This window comes from Petaurus breviceps, unplaced genomic scaffold (assembly GCF_028583685.1).
Source record: "Petaurus breviceps papuanus isolate PSGF00001 unplaced genomic scaffold, PetGlider_PUasm1.0 207, whole genome shotgun sequence".
Lineage (NCBI taxonomy): Eukaryota > Metazoa > Chordata > Mammalia > Diprotodontia > Petauridae > Petaurus > Petaurus breviceps.
The window spans coordinates 7,942,666-7,960,897 of record NW_027185850.1 but is presented as its reverse complement, the minus strand read 5'-3'; the positions used below and the strand labels follow the sequence as shown (position 1 = coordinate 7,960,897).

The window sequence follows — 18,232 nt, the reverse complement described above, 5'->3', positions numbered from 1 at the left end:
AATAATACAGTATTATGTATGTGTGTGTGGACATTGCAAAGAGGACCTCGTACTAATGAGAAAGTAGGAAAAGATGGATTGGGGAGGAAGCATTCAGTGGCTGAAACGGACTGAGCTGTAAGAGCCCTCTGCCCACAGGAAGGACTCATGGACACAGGGAAGTCCCCTTCCTCAATCAAGCAAGCATTTCTTCAGGGCCCCCCCACAAGCCAGGCATTGGGCTATACACCAAGAACACAAGGACTCAGCATGGAATCACCCTTCCTCCCAAGAAATTGCCATTCTGATGGGGAAGACAAATACATTCCGTGTGTGTGCGCACATGCACACATAAACGTCAATATAAAGTGAATAAAATAAAAATACAGTCTGTGCCCTAAGGCAGAAGACAGTACGGAGGCAGGGGGAGGACAGCTTGGGGGATCAGGAAAGGCTTCCTGGTGTCTAAGCAGCATCAAAGGAAGATGTTTCCAGAGATGGAGAGGGGCCAATGGGAAGGAATGGAGAGCCAAGGAATGGAGAGAGGGTCAGCATGGCTGAAGGGGCCAGCCCGAAGGAGGCTGCCTCTCAGGGTGACTGACCATCAGGCTCAAGTGAGACAAAGCACCCAGGGCACCCTGCTGCTGTGTGCAAAGGTAAGTTATTGCGACCGATAACCCTAATAAGCCGATGCCATTAAGTAATTAATGACATAAAGAATAATAATAATTACTTCTTGTTAACGGGGAGGGGGATGGTGATTTGCATCCAGACATTTCTGCCTCATGATGCAGCTGCCAGGAATGCCTTGGTCAGAAGTGGGGCCTGCCTCTGCCTGAGCAGCCCCAAGGCCTGGCCAGTCATGGCCCTGTCTGGGCCTCTTCCCGAGGCTCTGACTTCATCTGATTGTGTGGTATGCCCACATCTGCAGAATGGGGGGAGGTGCTGAAAGTCCAAGAATGAATGAATGGGGCATTTATTTAGTTCTGACTCTGGGACAGGCACTGGGCTACAGAAATAAGCCACTCCCCGCCCTCAGGGAGCTTCCCTTCTAATGGAAGAGATAACATCTACTGGGGAACAGGACAAAGATGGTCAGAAGGGAGGGAGGGGAGTAGATGGACACATCCAGGAGCAAGGGCGGAGGCTGATGTGATTATGGGTCCCAAACTCAAACTGGGGAAAGAGGAGGGGCCCTGCTGCTATCTAGACCCTGCTGGGGAACACAATGAGGCAGAACTGAGGCCCTCCCAGCAGAGAGCTCTCACCCATCAGGAGAGGGCCCAGGGCAGGAAGCCCAGAGCTGAGACGACTGAGGTCTCCAGGGTATCATCAGGGGCACAGCACCAGGAACACAAATGTGTTTAAGAGCTGCTTTATCTAGCTACTCACTCATCCATCCATCCATCTATAGATCTACCTATCCATCACTGGCCTAGCCTTCTGTCTCCATCCATCGCCTCTCTAAGATCATCTATCTATTACCTGTCTATCCATCTGTCTCTGTTCATTTATCTATCTATCCCCCTAGCTAAGATTGCCTGTCTATCCATCTGTCTGTCTAGCTAACAATCTTATCAAAGAGAGAAGATGCCTCTCCTCCAGTTCATTCTCTAAGCTTTCCTTGAAGGAAATGACATATGTTCTCACACTCATACACATACACACGCACCCTCACACACACATACACACATGTGCCAGGATTTTGGAATTACAGCACGCACCTCTGTAGAAGCAGAGAGGGATACTGGGTTTGCAGTTGAGGACAGCGGGCTCTGGGCCTTGAGTCTCTTCACCTTCAGAATAAAAGGGTGGGCGACCCCATCATCTCAGCACTCCACTTACTTTATGACTCCAAACCCCAACAAACTCTCGCTGGGGGTGGGGGACACAACAAGCATCTCCTCTCCAACGTATCCCACAAGGGGTCCTCCAGTCTCTTCCTGAAGACCTCGAGAGGGGAGGCCCACTCTGCCCCATTGCCACCCTCATTACCACTCCCAGAACTTCCCACCCTAAGGCAACATGGCCCCTCAATGAATGGATGGCCAGATGTCCGCTTTGCAGGCTTCACCCTTGAGGAGTCTCAGACGATTGATCTGTGCGATGGGGACTCAGGAAGATGGTGTGTCGGCGTCATGACCCAGAGGCCTCCAGGAACATCTCGCTAACCCTAACTAACACACAGATCACCTTCAGGAGCACAGCCCACAGAGGCCAGGGCAGGGTGCCTGAGCCCCTCCCCCTCCATCTTCCTCCCCCTTCCCCCACAGACTTAGGCGCCCTGTCTCCTCCATCTCTCAGCTGGAAGACTTCCTTCCAAGGCCCCATGAGCCCATTCAGCCTTAACCACTGCGATGAGAATATGGGAACAGAAGCCCAAGGGACCCCCAGTCCCTCCCTGCCCCCCATACATATTTTAGTCTCTTTGGTAGAGAGGCTTTTATCAGCCCAGAACCTTGGGGAAAAGAAGAAACGCTAGCAACATCACACATGCAAAACCCACTACGAAAAGTGTCAGAGTCAGAATCAATAACCTCTCATTACCTATTTGACGTACACGGCACAGCAGGGATTAATCTGGGTCTTACGCACCAAGATCCTGGGAGAGCGACACAAACCCCCACGTGTCTAGGACACAGCAATGACTGCCTCCCCCTCCCCTGCCTCTCTTGTATGGTCATGGTGGTCTGCGTGGTGACATCTCCACTGGGACCTCCTACAGGACAGCCTGCTACTTGCTTTTCTTTGCAGGGCCCAGCACACAGTAGGAGCTTACTACCTGACTGAACCGTTCAGACATACGATCTATGGCTTTCTAACAAACTGCAGATTCCAAGTCCTGTAGGTGACAAGATGGCGGCCTCGGCTCAGAAGAGTCCGAAGATTTGGGTCTAAGTCCCAAGAGTTCTAATCTAATCACTGATCAGGGAGGGCCTTTTTCCTTGCAGAAAATCCAAACTGGCCTCTGCCATTTCCACCGATTTCTACTTGTCCTATCCTTTGCATCCAAGCAAAACAAATATGGTAGACCTGTAAACACTTGCTTTTGTGCCTCCCCCCAAATCTTCTCCTAACCCCACTTATTTGACCTAATTTCATCTGATGAACTCGCTGACTGTGTTCCCATCTAACGGCTCTCTTACGGATGGGCCCCAGCTCCTCTCTGTCTCTGGTCAATGACATCTATGGGACATAATGTCAGGCACTCCCTTTTTAAAGCTTAATGTTTTCAATGAACAAATATAATTTTATCTCCTCCCAACTTTCTCCATTTGAAAAGAAAACCAAAGAAAACCCTTGTCACAGATATGCGCAGTCAAACAAAACGAGTTCTTCCAACAGCCATGTCCAGAAACGACGGCTCATTCTGCTTCCTCAGTCTATGACCTCTCTTCCAGGAGAGAAGTCTTAAGCATCCTCGCTGGTCTTGTGGAATCATGGCTGGTCAATGCACTGAGGAGAGTCCCTGAGCGGCCTTTACTGTGTCATTGCTATCACACACACTGCTTTTCTGCATCAGCTCATACAAGTCTTCTCAGGTTTGTCTGAAATCATCATTTCTTACAGCACAATAGCACTCTTTCATGCCATTCATGTACCATCACGTTTCCCAAACGAGGGCCAGGCACTCCCTTAGCTTCCAGTACTTTGATACCACAAAAAGGTTTGCCTCTTGAGAATCACCATGCCAGCTGCCCCCTCAGCACCGGTCCTTCGCCCTCTTCAGTCCCTTTTCTGGCTGGCCCACTCTCCTCCACACCTCTAGTGTACAAGTCTACAAGTACGAGGGGGGGCACCAAGTTCAATGAGCCCGACTCCCAGGAAGGCCTCTGCTTTCTGACTCACTGGGAGGGCTAAGCACCCCGAGTTTTCAACAGTGTAAGGGCACCCCATGGTGGAAAGGGAAGAACAGGAAAATCTCATTTTCCACTTATGCTACACTTGAGAACAACCAGCCATTGGTGCAGACCCACTGGCCCTCGTACACTAAAGCGAACAGGTTAAGGAAAAGTAGAAATCAACCAAACCATTGCACTGTCATCCCTTATTCTAACCCAGGTTGGCTCCTTCTGTCCATCCTTAACTCCTATGACCTTCTAGCTTGAGTTCATAGACCAAGGGATGGTTAAAGCTCACAGCAGGGACACTTGGTCCTGCTTCTATCATGGAGTCCTTTGTGTCAGTCTGGTGAAGCCCATGGATCCCTTCTCAGAGTAATGTCGTTAAATATATGTTTACCAAGGACACCAATTATATTGAAGTACAGTTATCAAAATATTAAAGGAACAATTTGTAATATATCTGATGGCAGATTTAATAATTTTGATGCAACTTTAAAGGCATGATGGGCACAAACACTATTTTGGGATATCTGTGACAAAGTCAATGTAATCGTTAAAGATCTGTGATTTCCCTTGGTCACAGAGTCACAGGTTATCACCAACCCTTGTCTGGTTTGTTGCCTGGATTTATAATAGAAGGAGGTGCTAAATCACAATTAGAAACTATGGAAAATAAAGCTGCAATTATTTTCTCAACCAAGTTCATCGGATCCCCTGAAATCTCTCCATGGGCCCCTCTCAGCACCCCAGAATCAGAGGGGCCAAGGAGATTATCTAGACTGACTCATTCATCAACCAATGAAGTAACTAAGGCGTAAACCCAGCTCTCCTCTCTGATTTATGTTAAATCATGGCTTAACCACACCTGCCTATGTTCTGATGCCTGCTCACTGGCACTGTGTGCCCAGGCCCCTCACCTTGTGCTTCTGGTCTAGTCATGCTTGGACACCAACCTGAAACACCTTCTTGGAGCCTTTGGCTGCCTACCCCTGCCAATCTCCCAGACTGCTAGAACAACTTAAAACCACACTGGTCACTCGTGTTTGTGAACCTGTACTGAATACCCTCTCATGGGCACTGCTCTACCCAGCTTTAAAGTTACCTAAACACTCATCCATGACACTAACTAGTCTTCTAGCCATAACCCTGTATTACTACAACCCATGATACTTGTAAGATATCTCTAGAGCAATATGCCCCAACAAGTTCCAATGGATACATGACCTAAATATGAAAGATTCTATCATTAAAATTAGAAGAGAATGAAAGAAGGCACAATTCTGGCTAGGGTGAAATTTCTTAACTAAATAAGGGACAGAGGTGATCATAAAAGATGATATACACAATTTCAACTATATAAAACTGTAAAAGCCTTTATGCAAATAAAATCAATGCAGCCATAATAAAAAGAAAAGTAGTCAAATGGGAAAAATCATCACAGCAAATATCTCTGATAAAGGTCTCATATGCAAAGGGAATATAAGAGGCCTACCCCCTTTTCTGTCTTTTTGATCTTCTAACACTTTACTCTCCTCCTTTCAGGGATACAAGACTACTTGCTGTTCCTCAAACTCAATATTCTGTCTCCTCCAATTCTATACCTTTTCACTGGTGTCTGTCTCCCACTCCTGGAATATACTCCCTTCCAACCTTTACCTCCTGGCTTCCTCAGTCTCTTCCAAGATCCACCTCAAATCCCACCTTCCTTAAGAGGCCTTTTTTGCTCTCCATCCCATCATCCTGCTAGTGACTTTCCAGCTACATGGAACATACGTTATATTACTATGCTATTTATATACTGTCTCAAAATGAAAGACTCAGAGAAGCTTGAGAAGTTTTGTCTGAACTGGTTCAGAGAGAAGTGAGCAAAATGAGTTCAATAATTTACAAGGTGACCATCATAATGTCCAAGTAAACACGGACAAGAGACTTCAGAATTCTCATCAATGAAGTGCACTATCTTGACTTCAGAGGATGGGCAGGAAAGCATGCCTCCTGACTCTCAGCAGACAGGTAGTGGGCTGCAGATGGAGAAGGAGGCATGTTTTCAGACATGGCCAACATACTGATTTACTGTGGATCTCTTTGTTACAAGGGAAGGTCCTATGGGTGGTAGGGAGGAGTTACTGGGAAGTGACAATGTTGTAAAAAAAAAAAATTAATAAATTATTCAAAGCAAAAGAACACTTGGTCTAACCCGGCCTATTTTCATCTGGTATCAGTCAAAACCTAGTATCCCAGAGAGGGATGCTGCTCTAAGGGATTTTTCCCTTTCTCATCACAATCACAATACAAAAGGAAAAGCCTGTAACTCTCTATCAAAGTCCCCATTGAAATACTTCTTTTTCTACCCAAAACATAGGATCATCCCTAAAGAATTCAGTTAGTGAATTGCTCATCATACCACAAGCAAATAGGTCATAAGAAGGAGAAATTTCAGGAGGACAGGGGCCTGCGTAAGAAGTGGGCCGATCAGTCTTCAGCTACAGGCTAGATCCCGGGAGTTCAAATTCCTCTGCTATCTTAAAACGTTACTGCATTAAGGAGGGCTTGCAATAAGAGGCCACAAGCTGGGGCTTAGGAATGTTTGGATTCCAGGAGAGGTTTTCAGGTAATAGAATCACAGGATCTGAGAATTCAAAGGAACTTATGAGGTCACTGAGACCAAGGCCTGGCAGAATCAAAGCCTCCCTCTATAAGTGGTATCCATTTTTGACTTGGGAAGGGATAAGCTCACAAGGAATTCCATTAAACTTTTGGGTACCCTGATCGTTAGCAAGGTGGGCTTTTTTTTAATCTCTTTACATTCAGCTGATAATCTATAGTTTCTAGTTTCCACAGGATGGCTCCTAGCTCTGTCCACTGGGGAGAAGCAGAAAAAGTCTAATTCCTTTTATGCATTACAGCCCTTCGGATATATGAAAACAGTGATTCATTCCATCTCTATCTCCACCACCCCCAATCACCTCTTCTCCAGGCTAAAAAGTCTTCGCTCTTTCCACATAAGGCATGATTTTCAGCCTTTTTATTGTTCTGGCCCATCGTCTCCTCTACAATCCATCTAAATTTCAATCTTTTCCCTTAGCCCTGAACACAACACTCCAGATGGAGTCCAACCAAGGCTATATAGGCTTTCCACTTTCTTGACACTACCTGTGCCTCTCAGACCAGTTTAAGGTCTTGTTAGTTTAACCTGGCTTTCATTTAACAACAGGGGAGCTCATAATGACCTTGTAGTCCCCCAGACCCTCAGATCCTTTTCCAGTAACAATGACTGTTTAATAGCTACTCTTTCCCCAATGATGTCCTACCTGTATTCAAAGGTCTTTTGGCCACCAACAAGAATGTACAACTTTTTTTTCTGCAAGCATGGAAAACAGTTATTCTAGGGAAAAAACCCAAAGGTGGGTGAATAACCATTTAATTACAGTACAAGTCAAGCAACATTCCACTTGAATTCTTGAGTCACATGCAATTGCAAGTATTTTCCTTTAAAAATTAAACAGAAAGGACTTACCAATAAGAGGCTGTCTGACACCGTGTTTTCTGGTTCAAACGGTCAAGGAAATCTGCAAGAACATTAAAACAAACATTCTATCGTAAGCAAGCCAACTTTTCAAAAGCTGTACTTTCAATCCTGAAACAGTGTTAGGTGTTTCTACTTCTAGTTAAAGATTAGCAAAAATTGCATAGCCTATTTGAGTGTAAAGATATTTTCCCCTGGATACTTCAATTTCCTGATGCTTGTTGATTTCCAGGTCACCTCTGTAAGTCAGTCTTTCAATTAATCAACAACTATTTTTAAGGAGTTTACTTTGTGGTAGGCACTGCGCCAGGGGCTGGGCTAACAGAGGAAAAAGTGAAACAGACCTGCCCTCAGGAGCTTAACTAGAATGGCCACCAATATCCCCCAAATAAGTCGGTACAAGTCTTCAGAAAAGCATTACTAGGAGCTGATAGTGGGAGATGTTCTAGATTTCTCTGAAATGCATTAGTTGGTGAGTTAGTCAATAAGCATTTATTAAATGCTTAGTATATGGCAGATGCTGCTAAAATCTAGACCAAAAAAGACCCTCAAAGTTGACATCTCAACAGCAGAGATAATATGTAAACAACTATGAACACAAAGGTTACACACAGAACAGACAGACGGCAGTCTGTGCAGGGAGGGAAGGGCTTCCTGCAGAATGCAGGATTTAAATTGAGTCACAAAAGGAAGTAGGAAATTAAGAGGCAGCAGAGAGGGGGCACAGAATGGAAAATGAGGGTTGTGTTCAAAAAACAGAAAGAGGACAGCAGAGAATGTGGAGGAAAGAAAAGGGGGGATGACTGGAAAGTAGGAAGGAGCCAAGCTGTGAATACCTTTAGTTGAAAAATAGATGAGTTTATGGTTGATCCTGGAATAAACAGGGAGCCTCTGACATTCCCTGAGTGGGGAAGGGGAGTGGATTCGGTCAGAACAACCCTTTAAAAATTATCTTGGCAGAGGGCGGGAGTGGAGAGACTTCAGGCAGGGAGGGCAATTTGAAGACTATCACAATAATACAATCTAGAGCTGATGAAATGCCTAAACAGAGGTGGGGTAGCAGACTGGAAAGGGACCTGTTGTGGCCATGTTGGGAAGGTGGGAGCGAGTGAGAGTACAAGAATGATGCTGAAGCTCACATCTTCCCCAGTACCCAGGAAGGGAACAGGGAAGGCTGGAGGCAATGACAAGCCCGGTTCTGGACACACAGAGACTGAGATGCCTTTAGGGCGTAGCTGGTGATGTAAGAAGGTCTGAGAGGGGTTAGCACCAGATAAGGAGATACCGGAATCACTGTATTAAGGTGATAACTGAGCCCACTGGAATTGATGAGATCAACAGGTGAGACAGTAATATAGTAAGACCATGGTCCTAGAGATGGGGAAATGGCCACTAGGAGGCATAACGAATGCTGGATTAGGGCCAGGAAGACCTGAGTTTGAATTATGCCTCTGATGTTCTTTAGGCTGTAGGAAGTCATAATAATATTTACCTCACAGGCTTGTTGTGATTATCAAATGAAATAACCCATTTAAAATCCTACACAAATGTTATTACTTTTACAGTATAATTATTACAGCAGAAACAGCACTGGTCTTTAAGTCTGGAGACCTAAGTTTGAGGCCCACCTCTGATGCTTATCAGCTGGGTCACCCTAAGCGGGTCAATTTCTCTGAGGCTCAGTTTCCTCACCTCTAAAACTTGGGGTGGTCATTCACTTAGACTCCCCCCTACATTGGCTACTAGTAGTGAGGAAATTAGGTTCAATCTGACAAGCATTTATTAAGCACCTACTACATGCTGCGGCCCACTGGACTAAGTGCTCAGAATGCCAAGTCCTCTTCCTCAAGAAGTACCTTGTACCATGAAAAGTGAGACAGAAAGGTAAGTAAAAAATGTCGTTCTCAAAATCCGGCAGTTGTTAGGAGGAAGCCCCCATCTCTGCTGCCCTTTCTGTGATAGGATGTCAGCAGCAGTATCAACTAGAAAGGCCTGACTTGCATCCAATAATTTACTCAGCTTTAATCCAATTTGCATATGGGACTAAAGCAATAACAAATTAATGACACTTTCTGAAAGGTCTGACCACTTCCAGGCAAGCAGGTCTGTTGTTGATGTTGCTTTTTTCTTTCCTGGAAACCTGTAATCAATCTGCAGAAGGCAAAGGAAAGAAAACAGTCCCACTCTGGCTCCTCCAAGCTCCGGGGGTTTCCAATGACTTTCACAACGAGCCTGTCTGAAAGACCCATCTATTCCACATGGCTTGGAACATCAGCCACACATGGTCAGTCTCCTGGTCTGAAGGGATCTCTTCCCCCAGGACCTCCTCCCTACTCCCTGCCCCTAATAGACACTCAGTATCTCTCTATTTTCATATTCCCATCCAGGCCTACATAGAATCCCCTAAGGCAGCAGCTAGTGGCATTAACCTTGAAAAACACATCTTTTTTTTTTCCTCTGCAACAGGGGGAAAGACAAAAACTCCCAGATCTGGGGCAGATGCTGACCTCTGGAGAGGCAAGGCACTCTTCTCAGCTCACGTCAGAGGCTGGACCATGTCCCAGACCAGGCCTAATCACTAACAGATTAATGCAATTTTCTCTAACATCTACCCTCACTATTACAGACAGAATGTAAAGCACCTCCCATGGAAAAGGCTGGCTGCCTAAACTCCCCAATTCCCCACCAGATTCCACTGGCAGCTTTTTGAGGTCCTCCCATTCCCATGCTGTTAAAAAGGGGTGATTTTTTTCCAATATCAGTTCATTTTCAAACATTTTATTTATTTATTTTTCAAGGAGTTCCACCCACTCTGAAAAAGAAAAGACAAACCCCTTGTAACAAATATGCAAAGTCAAGCATATAAAATTCTAAATTGGCCAGGTCCAAAAAATCTAGGTCTCATTCTGCACCCCGAGCCCCTCAGCTCCAGCTGGGTGTGGGCAGCACTTTCATCATGCGTCACAGGGAATTGTGGTTGGTCACTGACTCAAATTCCACATTAGTTTATGAGATGTGGAATTAGGGGGGGTAGGAGAGGGACAAAAGGAGGCCTTGAAAGCAGAGGACAAACCAGGTTGTGACTCTTTCCATTATCCACAATGCGTATTACGATTTTGAATTTTTTTTAATTTGGTTTTTCTGAGGTAGGGTGAGGAGGTCTTTGCTTCATTCTGTCTACCAGTCAGGAGTTTTGATGCTGGCATACCTAGCCTTACTGTTCTCTCTCATCAAAACAAATGATAAGGGAAGACAATAAGAGATAAGAGAGGAGAGACCAGGGAATGGTCTTTATACCCTCAGTCAGTCATAGAATCCAGTATTCCCACTGGTCCTCTTGGAACCACTGTGTCTTCATCGGTCAAATGGGGACTTCCCCTACCTACCTTGTATACCCTCCCAGGCTGCAGAGGGGATCCAGTGTACACTTTGAGAAGCATGAGCCCCATCACAGAACAAATGTAGGGTATTACTATTATCATTAGCACACTGACATCACAGATCTCACAAAGTGACCGGTGGCCAGGGGGGAGCTGGGGAAGGTGGGACTCAGAGTCAGGGAGCTGAGGGAGGAGAGCAGGAGGGAAGCGGTGAAAATGCCTGGATTGGGGTGGGGATGAAGGGTCACGTGGAGCAGTGCTGCCTGAAAAACAGATCCATACAATTTCAGCAGATGCAGCCACACTGAACACCCCCAAACTTCATGGGATGAAAAGCTTTCAAACTATAGAGAAATAATAAAAGAACCAGAAATCATGTGGGAACAAGTGCAGGTACATTTTATTTATCCCATCATCCTGTCTGCTAGTCAGGTCATCCTGAGTATATTTTCTGTGAGCCCACAGAAGATGAGCTTAGATCCCAGTATTTTTATTCAACCACCAAAAAGTGGCCATTTTATCGGCCAGAAGAATAATCTGTAAAAGATTAAACATAAAAGAATAATGGCAGGCTAGCAGCTTGTTCCCAGACTCTTTCTATCTGAACGCCATCAGAAAAGATGGGGAGAGGAGGCTGATGTGCGGTAATAACAGCTGTGGAGCCCACAAACAGCAATCAGCCAGACTTCTGTCCACAGGGCAGGGCTTGGAGTGGCAGGCGCCCGGGACAACTTTCACCACAGGGCCCTGCACAATTATCTCCCTCCCCCAAAGTGGAAAGGAGCTCTGTCTGGTGCAGCTCAAGAGGCTTCTCCAGCTTCTCTCATTTGGGGGGGGGGTATCGCCAGCATTCAGCATAGTGTTGGCAAGAATACTTCAGAGATGTTCGGCTTTCCTTCCTTCCTTCCCTTCCTCCTCCCTCCTTTCTTTTCTCCTTCTCTTCCTCCTTCAACTCCTTCCCTTCTTCTTCCTCCTTTCCCTTCCTCCTCCCAAATTTCTTTTCTCCTCCTCCCTCCTTTTTTCTTCCTCCTTCCTTCCTTCCCTTTTCCCTCCTTTCCTCTCTCCTTCCCTCCCTTCCTTTCCTCCTTCTTTCCTCTCTGTCTGCATCTGTCTGTCTCTCTCTGTGTCTTTCTCTTTCACAGATACTACATCCAAGAAAAGATCTCAATGATTATTCCATGTGGACACCCACAATGGGGGTCCTTCAGCAAATGAGTATATCTACTTGGGGAAACTCAGAGAGCCAACCCACCAGGATGGGCCTGGGGGAAAACAGGATTCTTTCTTGATTGTTCAAATTTCACTTAGAACTTAAAGAAAATAAAGATGATTATGCGAATATACAAATACATGAATGCTTTCTGTGATTCCCCCCACATGGAGAACCCCTCCACCAATACAGATCTCAACCCTAAGCCTAGGAAGGGCTGAGCTCAACTGAGGTACCACCTTCTACAGGAAACCTCCCTTCCACTTAGAAGTTACGCTGCATCTACACGGCATATATTTAAATTTAATATCCTTTGTAATACTATTTCTTTCCCCATCCCACTCCCTCAAAGTAGCATCCATGAGGACAGAGACCATATTTCTGCCTTTGCTTTACGTGATACCCAGTACATGCGAGGAAGTAATAAATGGTTAAGTCCTAGAAATCTGCTCGTCAGGCATAGTGGATAATGAAGTGCCCAAAGTCACGCAGCTGGGAAGTATAAGAGGTAAATTAGAAATCAAGCCTCTCCTGAATCCTAGGTCACCAAATACTAACCTGGTCTTTATTTTGTATTTGGAAAGGAAGGCTTGGTCAATGAGGGCCCAGCTCTTAGAGTGCCTGCTGAACCAGATGAAAATGTCGTGGGGAATATTTAAGAAAATAAAAATACAACAAAACATGGAAAGTATGACGTTTAAAACCAAATAAACATGCCCCCACAATGATCCTTCTGTATGGACTGGTGGCCGCTGTCTCTGTCCCTCAGAACATGCTGGGATCAGGCCTTCCTGGTGTGTTACAGTCTTCTCTTCTCTCCTAGCTTGCGTCTAACAGGTGAAGGCTGGTGAGCCCCATTCTGGCCATGAGTGACTGGACTGGGGGGGAAAGGCTGCTCGCGTGTGGTGATGAGGAGCTTTCTGGGTTACTGAGAGAGTGCGGGCACAGAGCCCCAAGTAAGTTTGAATACAAAAGGACTGATGCACTCCTTCACTATCTCTTTGTTCTCTTCCTTCTTCGAGGCAACCAAGACTTGAACTTGGCAGCAGAAGGGGAGGGGCAGTGGCTTAGGGGATTGAGTACTTGGAGACAGAATTAACCAGGTTATGACCACATGGGCTTCAAAAGGTTGGAAAAACTATCAGAGGTCCCTCAGCAACGGGAGTTGGTAACAGCGGCAGCAAAGTCCAGTGAGGAGCCCCTCAGAAGGCAGGGGAGTGAGTGGCTGAAACCCAGCAGGGGACTGCTCTATAACCTGGAACCCCTCCGCCAGCAAGGAGGCTGCCAGCAGGCCAGATGTGAACCTGGTGGAGGCTGTGCCAGGGGAGAAAATGACTTCTGGGGCCAGGAGTAACAACGCATCCTTCTGCTCCTATAACTTGTCTCATGACTTTACGTTTGAGCTCATTCACCCCAGGGACCTTGTAAGTATGGAATGGCAAACATGCCTACTGCCTTCTAGCTGCTGTTCTTCTCCGTAAACACCCTTATATAAACGCTAATTTATGTCAAGTAAGTTGACTGATACTGGCAAACCCACCGCATAGGGACTCAGGAATAACAACATTAGAAGCTACGATCCCTAAGGGTTACCCCAGAATCCTAAGGGGGAAAGAGTTAGCCCCACTCTGGTGGTGGAAAGTAAGAACCATGAACCCACCTCCAACCACGCTAGGAGACTAAGTCCAGGGTGGGGGCAGGGGGAGGGTGTAGCACACGTACTTTGTATTTATTTATGTTTGTGCAAACTAATTCCTCCCAATATAAGCTCTTTGAACACAGGGACATTTTTTTCTGCTTTGCATTTCCAATACCTGGCACCATGTCCTACACATTCTAGATCGATCAATTAATTGACTGGTCCTGTGCTTTCATGGTTATAGAGTCCCCTAGTGCAGAACACTGTCCACTAATTCAGATTAGTGGCTGCTCCGGAATTTGTGGGCTTAGAGAGTTTGGCGCTCTGAGAGGCTCAGTGACCCCCCATCAGTCACTATGTAGGAAGGGGGAGGATCAACCAAGATCTTCCTAATTCCAAGGCCAGGTGGCAGCTCACCCCGCCATTCGGAAAATTATGATAATCACTTAAAAGTATGACCATTAAACACTATCCTTGGTATGAGTTTACTTTAACAACTCTTAGGATAGTTAAACTCTAAAAAAAAAAAAATATCGGGATGCAAATCCCAGATTTAACCAAAGAATTACTTTCTGGATGGATTAGGCAAAGCGCAAGGTTAGCTTAAAGAAAAAGGATGACAAATGAACAGACAAAAAAGGGATTTGCCCGGGGGCTTTTGGTTGTTTTTCAAAAGTCTCTTTGGGCCCTTGTGTGCCCTACGTCCTTGGGGCCTTCGTGGCAAGGACACTGCAGAGGGTTGCCATTTCCTTCTCCACTGGATTAAGGATTAGTCCGGCCTTCTGTTCACCACCTTGGTGACCATATGCTATAATGGCCAGAGGTTGGACCTGGAGTCAGGAGGCATGGGGTTTGATTCTGCCTCTGAATCTTACTGGGTGACTCTGGGCAAGTGAAACTCTGCGAGCTTCAGTTCTGTTATCTGAAATGGGCAGAGTGAGAACACCCATGGCACCCCTCTCAGAGGGTCCAAGCACATGCTAAGAGTTCTGCTACAGAAACATCACCTGTTATCACTGTGGTCTTTTTCTTCCCAAGAAGGACAGTTTGCTAAGAAAAAGCATAGGAAAAGGTGACTGACTATAACAGCTTTATGTTTCTACAGCCCTTGGGAGCCTGCAAAGAGAGGCCTTTTCTCAACAATTCATTTTACTGACCAGGACCATCACAGAGTAATGAGTCTTGACTAGGGCCATTTAGTAAATGGCAGCTCTTGAATTCAAACCCAGATCTCCTGACTCCCAGTCCAGAACTCTCTACCATTTCTTTCTCTTTTTTTTTTTTTGGAGGGCAATTGGGGTTAAGTGACTTGCCCAAAGTCACACGGCTAGTAAGTGTGTCAAGTATCTGAGACCAGATTTGAACTCAGGTCCTCCTGACTCCAGGGCTGGTGCTCTATTCACTGCGCCACCTAGTTGCCCCCTCTACCATTTCTTGAAGAAGGCTTTGCCAGGCCTCCAGAATCTCAGTGCCTTCCCTCACCCACCCTTTCTATGCTTTCTTTGTACAAATGGAAAAATCAAAATTCGTATTCCACCCCCATGCTTACATCCTGTATGACCTTGGGTAAGTCACGCCAGCTCCCCAGGCCTCAGTTTCCTCATATGTAAAATGAGGAGGCTGGACTAGATGGCCTTTGAGGTCCTTTCCAGTCCATTTATGATGCTATGTTTTTTTTTTAATCCATTATTAGCTTGAAAAATTTGGTTTGGCTTTATTTTTTGTCATTTAAATAAAATTAAGAAACACTATAAAGGTAAATTAGGAGTTCAGTTAAAACCAGAACATTCTATTATAAAGCCCTTACTTAGTTCTTTTAACTTCAGCAAATGTATAGCCCCAAGAGAGCTCTTGTACATGCATGGTCCTGAAGCCTACATTTGTTTAGGTACCTCTGGATTCCATTGAACAGAGTGTGTGAAAATGCTTCCAACCTTGGACACAGCAGTAGAAGCTTTTAGTCGTGTCTGTGAGGTTCCTGCCCCCCACCCCCTCCTCCTCTGGAAAGTACAGTATAAATGATCTCCCCTTTCCTCCATGAACGCTGTCTATCCATGTGTCTGCACCTATACCATGAACCCACCTACAACCACTCTGGGGGCACAGATACAGCCTGGGGAACATCTGTTTCCTACTATCATGAAAGCCCACAGGAAACCATTCAGGTAACTACAAAGTAAAGATCTGCATAGAATTATTATGCTGAAATATCCCTGTCATACAACCTACAAGGGCACGTTCTGAAAAACAGAGCAGTCCAGCAGGGGAAATTTCTAACTCTTCCTGAAATAAGCCACATTCCAGATGATTTCCACTAAGTTGGGCTTCAAACAAACAATGCTATTAAGCCCCCTGATCCTGGTCTACCCTGATGGACAAGTCCCTAATCCAAAACAGTACCCAAGGACAACGTCAGTGGACGTTCCAAGGATCTGAGGAATGAGGCGGTGTCATGGCATACCGGAAACATCCCTGGATTCTGAGTGAGAGAAACTGGTTTGAAGACAAGCCTTACCACTTATTACCCAAGTCACCTTGGGCTAAATGCTTACCTCTGCTGAACTTCAGCTTCCCCATCTATCAAATGAAGGAAGTGGATTGGATGCCCTCTTACATCTCTGAACCTATGGTCTCTGTTGGAGTCAACCTTGCTTAAAGAAAACCCTTCTGCCATGCATTAGTCTGCTTTCCTCCCTTAGGAAGGTACAATGTGATTGTTAAACACTGTTCACTGTCTCTCTGAGGACAGGAGATCCTGGGGAGCCTTTGGCAGGTTCTCATGGCCTAGCACCATTAATCAGTCATTCAGGTAGCCTTTAAGTGCCTATAGCACTGGAGAAGGTTCTATGGACACAAAGCAAATTGAAACTATCCCTGCCCTCAGGGCACTTACATTCTATTAGGGAAATGAGCACTGGCACACACAAAAGTATATATGACATATAAGTAAAGTGTAGCAAGGTTGGACTGGCTCTTGAAGTTGGCTCAGAGCTGCCACTCTGAGCTGCAGATGACCATGTAGGACCCTACCTTCTACCACACAGGACTCAGGCTAAAAGGTTTGTACTTTGAGTTGATGAAGACTCCCAGTATTTTTCTTTCTAGCTCCAAAATAGTGTCAGGGCTGTTTCAAGTTGCTTCCTGATAGGGGACTGCAGAAGGGGTATGGGTACAGCTGGAGCTATTCCATACATCACCCCAACCCCTAGCCTCCAGGAAAGCCTGGGGTTCTGGCTGCTCCATTCATGCCTTTTCTTTCTCATCTTCTGTGAAAGAGTCAGTACCTATATCAAGGTGGACAGTTACAGGTATGGAAGTAACCTTATGGGTTTGAGACATCCCATTCAATTAGACTTGAACTGGCGGTGGAGAAGGAATCCATGGCCGCCGCTGTTCTTGGAGAGGAAGGTCACCGACAAAAGGACTGTCCTGAGCGGATTTGTCCTGGGCGCTGTTCAGACAGTGCAGAGCAGAGGGGAAATGTACAGTGCTTTAGGAATCCTGCACACTACAAGCTTAAGTATCAGCTTCCCACCAGATTGTAACAGTAGCTATGAGTTGTTACTAAATCCTGTTTTAAAATCATTCTGTTTATGCAAGCTATGTGTCTTTTATGTTTAGCATTTCTTTTGGTGTAGGAATAAATTATCTGTCCCATATCTGATTTGCATTAAGTATTTTTTAACTCTCCCTTTGGGTGAAACACCAGATGTGAGCCATAACCTAAGTTATAAGTAAAGCTGTTCCCATATGCTGGGGTTAGGATTAATGAGCCAGAGTCTAACCCTTCTCATTAGAGGACAAGCTCCCCAGGACTGAACTCAGTCTAAACTGAATGTCACACAACAGGAGGCAGGTATAGTATCCCAGAATAGTATCTTAATGTTAGAAAAAATAAAACAAGGAAATTTGTGGGAGAGCCTGCATTTGTACTGAGGACAGGGCCTACCTTTTTATTAATAATATTTACTGTATTGGAGCTGACTTTTAAAGCGAACAAATGAAACCCTGACATCAACCATCCCCTACCCCCTCCCATTTACCCTTGGTATGTTAGGTATAATATCCCCTCTGAAACCTAAAGGGCCTGTGGTTTTAATGGTACAGATATTTCCTCCACTCATGCAAATCAAAGTCCCTCCACAGACAAGCTTCAGTGTTTCCAGATACATCATCGGCCCCTTTCAAAGGGAAGCTTCCTTGAGGGCAGGGGCTGACTTGGCTTTTTCTTTGTATCTTATCCAGACTTGGCCAGGCTGATTTTCAGATGGCAGGCACACTGTCCAGACCTGAGACCTACCCCAGTTGTCAGAGGCCCTTCCAGAGCTTTCTCTTGACCTAACATTACCTCCGGGTTACAGCAAAGCATCAGAGGATCACAGATTGAGAATTGGCAGGGGCCTGAGTGGCCATCCAGCTGACCAGAAGAGGAGCCTCAAGGGCAAAGAGGTGAGGATTTACCTGGGCTCACCCAGTCACCAGAGTCACCTGGAGAGATGGTGCAGTGGAGTGGACAGAATGCTGGACTTGGGGTTCAGAGCCAGTTTTCACTGTCTTTCCAGGAGGGCTTTAATTCTCCAAATTCTGGCTAACTGACAGTTAAAATAAGTCTGGCTGACATTTGGTTCTCTAGGACGTATCATGCTTTTTCTC

General features: G+C 45.7%; 1 protein-coding gene across 5 annotated transcripts in view; it reads right to left on the bottom strand.

The window, feature by feature from the left end:
- LOC138164873 (guanine nucleotide-binding protein G(I)/G(S)/G(O) subunit gamma-12) overlaps positions 1–18,232 on the bottom strand; it is a 136,574-nt gene that overhangs the window by 74,008 nt on the left and 44,334 nt on the right. For 4 of the 5 annotated variants that reach the window (XM_069092805.1, XM_069092806.1, XM_069092804.1 and 1 more), the window contains exon 2: positions 7,342–7,393. The gene's annotated coding sequence lies outside the window, so the exon portion shown is untranslated. Of the gene's footprint in view, positions 1–6,378; positions 6,389–7,341; positions 7,394–18,232 lie in introns of those variants that run through there. The other variant, XM_069092808.1, reaches the window with a different exon arrangement.